Below are 7,516 nucleotides of genomic sequence, written 5' to 3'. Positions count from 1 at the left end.
TATGGGTTTAGGTCATCTTAAGCTAAGTTCTCATGTATTTTCTAAACAACAATTAGATCTCCATATCAAATTGTGTTTTTATCCTTAAATCAATTTAATTGATCATAAATGCAAGAGATGATGACATGGTATAAAATAATATCATAAGTGGAAATAAGTGCCAATGTCATGATGTCATGGCATAAAGTATGAAACTTAAATAAGGCATGACATATAACTAACCTAAGTATTATCATGACATTTCAAATGATAATAAGTTAAATATGATGTCATGACATGGCATATGACAAACAATGTATGGCAAATAACATATAAAGGTATAGAAAATACCTAACTCTAGCCTTAGTTGCCATTTTTGATAATTTTACTATAAATTCTATATTCCTAAGTGTAATAAACCTAAAATCATATACTAAAGATTTTTAGATCACTATGTGCCAATTAAATTGACCCTAGAAAACTCCTCAAATGTGGTTGACACATCCTAATCACCTTAGGAAGAATTTTAAATTTCATTTTCAAGGCTTGATTACACCTTGAAAATTCCTAAAATGCCACCTTTTGCCATGAGTAGGTTAACTACCTATCCAATTAAGGTTGACACGCCCTAAACCATCTAGCGTGAAGGAATCACGCTCCTAGGAACCCAATACCTATTTGAGCTCATTGGGTTCACTAAATATTCACTAGGGATGACTTCACTAGCAACCCTCCTAATGACCCTCCTAGGGTTTCAAGCCTTGGTCATTTGGGACTCATCAAGATCAACTCTAGGGGTGACTCCCCTTGTGACCTTGGTGATAGTCTTCCTAGCCCTAGGTCTTGTTCCATAATCGAATGGAACATTATGATAAGCGGGCTTGACCACTTGAGACTTAGGTTTGTGACCCAAACCTCTCATGTCCTTGGGCTTTGATTTTTGACCCTTACATCCTAGAGTTGACTTCTCCAAATTCTTAAGGGCCTTTTCTAAAGTGTCAAGTCTTGACCTCAAGACTTGATTTTCCTTCTTTAATACCTCAAGCTTTAATTTTCCATTTTTCTTTGAGGTATTCCTAGGCATATGTCTAGTTATTTTGGGATTCCTATCTAGGTTTTCCTTAACCTTAGATGAGTTAACTCTAGGGTTGGTATTTCTAGCATTGTCCTTATCTAGGCTAACATGTTTGGCACCTAAGCACATGTATCGGTTTCTATGGTTATCATGCTTATCATTATTGACAATTACAATAAAACTACCAGCATGTGTCTTATTAGAATTGCAAGAATGTGCCTTAAAGGATACCTTAGGGTTTGCCTTAGCTCCTCCCATAGATGTGCTTGGTCTCTTGTCCTTGTGAGGTTGCCTCCCCCTTGGACATTGACTCCTATAATGTCCCCTTTGTTTGCATTGGAAGCACACCACGTGCTCCTTGCCCTTGCGTATCGGGACTCCGACTTCCTTGACTTTTGGTGTCGGTGGAGTCTTTCTAATCCTCTTTAGACATTTACTTTTGTAATGCCCATATTCCCTACACTCAAAGCACATTATATGTAATTTACTTGAAATTAAGTTGCTTGAGTTACCTAGGGTTGAGGATGGATATAAGCTCTCTCCTTCATCCCTTCCGGAGGTAGAGGCTTCTTCTTCTTGCTCCAGTCTTGAAGAAGAACTCTCCTCCTCTTCTTCCTTAGATGTTGAGTAGCCCTCAACTTCTAATTCCATACCTCCATGATATGAGCTACTTCGCTCACTTGACTCCTCTTCATGACTTGAATTGGAGCTCTCCTCATGAAACTTAGCCAAGTTGTTCCACAACTCCTTGGCATTGTTGTATCTACCTATCTTACACAAGATATCATTAGGTAATGAAAAGTCAAAGATTTTTGTTACCTCGCCGTTGATTATGGATTGGTGGATTTGTTCCTTCGTTCACTTCTTCTTTTCGAGAGGTTCTCCTTCTTTATCCACCGGAGGAATAAAACCTACTTGTACACAATTCCAATTTACTAGGTTAGTCATAAGAAAATACTTCATTCTTACCTTCCAAAACGCGAAGTCGTCGTGATCGTAGAAGGGTGGAATCGTGACGTCTTCTCCAAGTTGATCCATTCTCTAGCTCGTGCTCCCCTGGGTGTTAATCCAACGAAGAGAGACCACGCTCTAATACCACTTGTTAGGACCTTCGGATAGCGGCTAGAGAGGGGGGGTGAATAGTCGACCCCAAATTCTCGTTTCTTCCTACAATTTGAGTTAGCGCAGCGGAAATAAAAAGTAGAAACGAAAATGGAGAAGATCAATTAAACCTCAAACGCGACGATATAACGAGGTTCAGAGATGATACTCCTACTCCTCGGTGTGTCCGTAAGGTGGACGAATCCTATCAATCCGTCGGTGGATGAGACCCCGGAAAATCGACTAATAAAAACTCCTTCTGGGTGGAGAAACCTCGCCACAATCTCTCTTGCAACAGCAAGATCAGCGTACAAGAAATACAGCAAGAAGCCAAGAATAATATGAATGTAAAAACACTAGTTTGCTTGCCTTCTTGTCGACTGTTGATGAAGTAGCAACTTCACGGAGGCCAACCACAGCAGCAACTATCAGTTGGAGACCCAGCCGAGGGAAGCTCACACGAAGCTTCAGTAATGGAGAGCTCAGCAAAGCTCAGATCGCAAGGAACAAGAACCATTCTGCTCTTCCCTGTAGTGGCCCTCTTATATGAACCTGCGAAGAAGAAGACAGAAGAAATCTGCCGCCGTTGTGACTCAGCGGCTAGACTGACCGATCAGCTCCACCGATCGGTCCGGTGGATCTGATCGGTCGGGGGCCGATCAGGCCGATCGGTCCCGGATCGATCCCAACTCTTAGAGAGTTGGTTGCGATCCCGATCGTGCGATCAGCCTTCTTCGATCGGTCACCGACCGATCGATAACTCTGAAAGTTTCGTGGTTACCGATCGGTCACCGATCGATCGGATGACCCAAGATGCCTTTGGATCGGTCAGCAGACCGATCCAGATACCCATAGTATCACTGGATCGGTCAGCAGACCGACCCAATTTCCCAGCCTTAAACCTAAAGTCTTCCTGATCTAGAGAACGAGCTACCGAGCCCTCTCTGACCTAGTCCGGAGAACGAGCTACCGAGCCCTCTCCGACTTCCACGTCCGGTCCATAGAACGAGCTACCGAGCCCTCTCTGACCTAGTCCAGAGAACGAGCTACCGAGCCCTCTCCAACTTCGTCCGGTCCAGAGAACGAGCTACCGAGCCCTCTCTGACCTAGTCCAGAGAATGAGCTACCGAGCCCTCTCTGACTCCATCCAGTCCAGAGAACGAGCTACCGAGCCCTCTCGACCTAGTCCGGAGAACGAGCTACCGAGCCCTCTCCGACTCCATCCAGTTCGGAGAACGAGCTACCGAGCCCTCTCCGATCTCCCATGCCAAGCTTCCATACTTGGATTTTTTCCCGTGCCAAGCTCCCTGCTTAGACTTTTCCCGTGCCAAGCTCCCTGCTTGGACTTTTCCGTGCCAAGTCTCCATACTTGGACCTTTCCGTGCCAAGTCTTCATACTTGGACTTTTCCCGAATCAGGTCAACTCAAGTCAGGTCAACCAGGTCAATCTTGACCAAAGGTTGCACCCACAATCCCCCAAGTTCCTATTCTTGTCAAACATCAAAATACAACTTCTCTATTCTTGTCAAACATCAAAATATACCTCGAGTCAGGTCAACTCGAGTCGGGTCACCCAGGTCAACCTTGACCTAAGGTTGCACCAACAGATAACTCTTGAGCTCTTCCAGCGTTTTATTGCACTCGGTGTCCCATTGAAATTTAGTAGCTCGACACAGAACCTTGAAGAACGGGTGGCTCTGATCGAATGATTTGGAGATGAACCTTGACAATGCTATATTCACTCAGTTAACCGCTGAGCCTCCTTGAGGTTGCAGGGAGGGGGCATGTCTTGGAGCGCCTTCACTTTGCTTGGATTCTCCTCTATCCTCTGCTCGGTTAAGATGTAATCGAGGAAGCGTCCGCTCCTTTCCCCAAACATACATTTGTTTGGATTGTACTTGATTCCATACCTCCTCAGTGTTTGGCAGGCCTCCTCGATATTTGCACAAAGATCAATGACTCGGAGGGATTTTATCAGAATATCATTGATGTATACCTCCATATTCTGATCGATCTGTCCTCTGAACATCTTATTCATCAACCTCTGGTAGGTGACTCCTACGTTCTTCAATCCGAACAGCATCACATTATAATAGAAGGTCTCATCGGCCATGATAAACTGACCTTCTCTTGATCTTGTCTGGCGAGCGGGACCTGGTGGTAGCCCTAGTTGGGGTTGTAAACAAGTCGAGCCGAGCCGAACTTTGGGGTGTTCAAGCTTGTTTGATAAGGTAACCAAGCCGAGCCAAGCCGAGCTTAAAATGAACCAAGCTTTTGAAATGAGTGTTCAAGCTTGGGTTGGTTTATTTTTTATGAGCTTGAGCTTGTTTGAAGTTTGGCTTAAGCATGGTTCATTTAAATGTTATCAAGCTCTCAATTCAAGCTTGACTTGAGCTTGGTTCGAGCTTGGCTTGAGATTGGCTCGAGCTTGGCTTGAGATTGGTTCGAGCTTGGTTCGTTTAGATATTATCAAGCTCTCAATTCAAGCTTATTTGATTGTTTGAAACTTTTAGTTGTTTGATTGATTATTGAGTTTGATAATTTAAATTTATTTATTTTATTATTTATTTAACATATTGAAACAAGTTTTATTAATGAATATGATTCGTGAATATTGTTCACGAACGTTAACGAGCTGAACACATATGTGTTCAAGCTTGTTTGTTTAGCTTAACGAGTTGTTCAAGCTTGTTTGTTTAATTAATCTTATGTATATTGAACGAACATAAACAAGCTCTTACCAAGTTGAATGTCAAGCTTATTCACGAACGCTTAGTTCGTTTACAACCCTAGCCCTAGTACGCATCCAACATGCAAATCAACTCATAGCCTGTCGTCGAGTCTGTCATTTGATCAATGCATGGCAGCAGGTAATAGTCCTTCGGGCAGACCTTGTTTAAGTCTCAAAAGTCAATACAGACTCGTTATTTATTGCTTGTCTTGGAGACTAGCACCACATTAGCTAGCTAGCTCAGAAATTGTACTTCGCGTATATGGCCAGCCTCCAGCATTTTTTTTACTTCCGCTTGGATTATCTTATTTTGATCCTAGATGAAGTCTCTTTTATTTTGTTTCACCGGCCTTGCATCCAACCAGACATGCAACTCATGCTAGGCGATGGTCTGTGAGATGCCTAGGAGCTCATGCGTCGTCCATACGAACACATCGTGATTTTTCCTTAGACAAGCAACAAGCTCCTTCTTCCATTTTGACGTAGCATCGCCGAGCTGCCAGCTGGTCACCCTTGACTTCACTGACCAAGTTGCCTATGGGAACTTGATCTTATGGCAGGATGTGGACACGACTACTGGGAACTTGTTCAGCATTGGTCGGCCCAAAGTGATATTGTAGGCAGACGGGGAGTCCACTACGATGAAGTTCGACGTCCTTGTCCTCTTCAGCGGCACCTCTCTGAGGGATATGGCCAGCCAAGCCTAGCCGATTGGTAATACTTCATTACTCATGAACCCGTATGAGAGAGTTGTCATGGGATGTAACTCGTTTCGACTGATTTGCAGTTGATCGAACGCTTTCTTGAAAATAATATTTATCAAGCTTCCTGTATCCACAAAGGTGCGGTGAATATTTTAATTAGTAATTACCACTTTGATGATAAGGGCATCATCATAAGGGACCTCCACCCTCTCCAAGTCTTGAGGATCGAAACAGATCTCTGGTCCTTCTGTTGTTGCTTTAGTACAGTTGACGACGTGAATTTCTAACCTCCTAGTGTAAGATTTATGAGCCTGGTTAGAGTTGTCATTGGTCGATCCTCCTGCAATCATCCCAATGTCGCCCCGAGTGACGTTGCTATAGTTTTCTTCCTCCTGAGCCGATGGGCGTTCTTGTTCGACAGATTCTCAGGCAAGCCTTTGATAGTCTTTGTGCTGATGCGGTTGTCGATGCTCTTTAGTCACCGACCTTCTTTCTTCATGCCGCCCTCCCACTCGTTGGTGATGATATCTATTAGTCGAGGGGGATTAGCGTCGGAATATCGGTGAAGTCGCTCAACGAGACTGCAGTTTGAAACTGTAGCAATCTTTGGTGTTGTACATTGCTATTGGATGATAAGAGCAGAAAAGCGGGGTCCACGACCGAGGCCTCCCCGCTCAGCCTCCACATGTTGGATTGCATGGGTTCAAGGCTCTTGGTGCTGCTGTGCTGCTCCCGCTCAGGGCCCTTTGGTTATTGATGTGCATGGGTCGATCGACGCTCCGGGACAGCGGTTGGCTCAAGGATTACTTCCTTCCTCTGAGTCGCTTGGCCTTCTTCGAGATTGATGTACTCAGTAGTCTGCCCGAATAGATGATCAAAGACTCTCAGAGGCCTCTGAATGAGTGACCAAAAGAACTCACCCTCTACAAGTCCTTGGAAGAAAGAGCTTATCAAGATCTCCTGCATAGCTGATGGAACTTCCACGGTCATTTGGTTAAACCTTTTAATATATGCCCGCAGTGTTGGGGCAATTTCCCTAGCTCAAGTTTGACCAGTTTGACTAAGCTTGAGTTGAGTCAAGCTTGAGTCAGGATTTGAGTTTTCATGTTTGACAATATAAGGAGATTGCTGGAGCAATCGTCAGGTTATAGAGATGGTCAAAGGATTGACCAGGTTGATGAGAATACAAGTCAAGTAGGTCAAGGTTGACAGGAGACTTGACTGGGAAAGTCCTAATTGGAGATTAGGCGTATGGAAGTCCTAACTGGAGGTTAGGCGTATGGAAGTCCTAACTGGAGTGTAGGCAGTGGTGGAAGTCCTAACTGGAGGTTAGGCAAATTGGAAAGTCCTAGTGAAGCTAGGCAGGAGAAAGTCCTGGTAAGGTGCCAGGCAATTGGAAAGTCCAAGTGTGATCTTGGCAAAGGAGAAAGTCCTGGTGAGGAGCCAGGCAACTGAAAGTCAAAGTGTGATCTTGGCAAAGGAGAAAGTCCTGGTGAGGAGCCAGGCAATTGAGAAGTCCTGGTGAGAAGCCAGGCAACGAAAAGTCCAAGTGTGATCTTGGCAAAGGTTGTAAGTCCAAGCATGTGGTCTTGGCAAGTTAAGTCCTAGTGTGACTTGGCAAGGAGAACTCGACAACAAGGATGAGGCCGAAGGAAGTTCCTGAAGGCATGACGTGAAGGATGGGGAGATATCCGAGGGGCGCAAGGCTGATGGAGGAGGCTAGAAGGCTAGTTCGAGGTTGGTCGAGTGTGGTGGTAGAATTCGACAACTAGGATGAGGCCGAAGGAAGCTCCTGAAGTCAAGGCGTGAAGGATGGGAGATATCCGAGGGACGCAAGGCTGATGGAAGAGGCTAGAAGGCTAGTTCGAAGTTGGTCGAGTGTGGCTAAATGCTAGGCATGGAGACCCAACAGATCACGGTTAACTG

The sequence above is a fragment of the Zingiber officinale genome, chromosome 5B, assembly GCF_018446385.1.
Source record: "Zingiber officinale cultivar Zhangliang chromosome 5B, Zo_v1.1, whole genome shotgun sequence".
Taxonomy (NCBI): domain Eukaryota; kingdom Viridiplantae; phylum Streptophyta; class Magnoliopsida; order Zingiberales; family Zingiberaceae; genus Zingiber; species Zingiber officinale.
Note: the sequence above shows the minus strand (reverse complement) of the source record.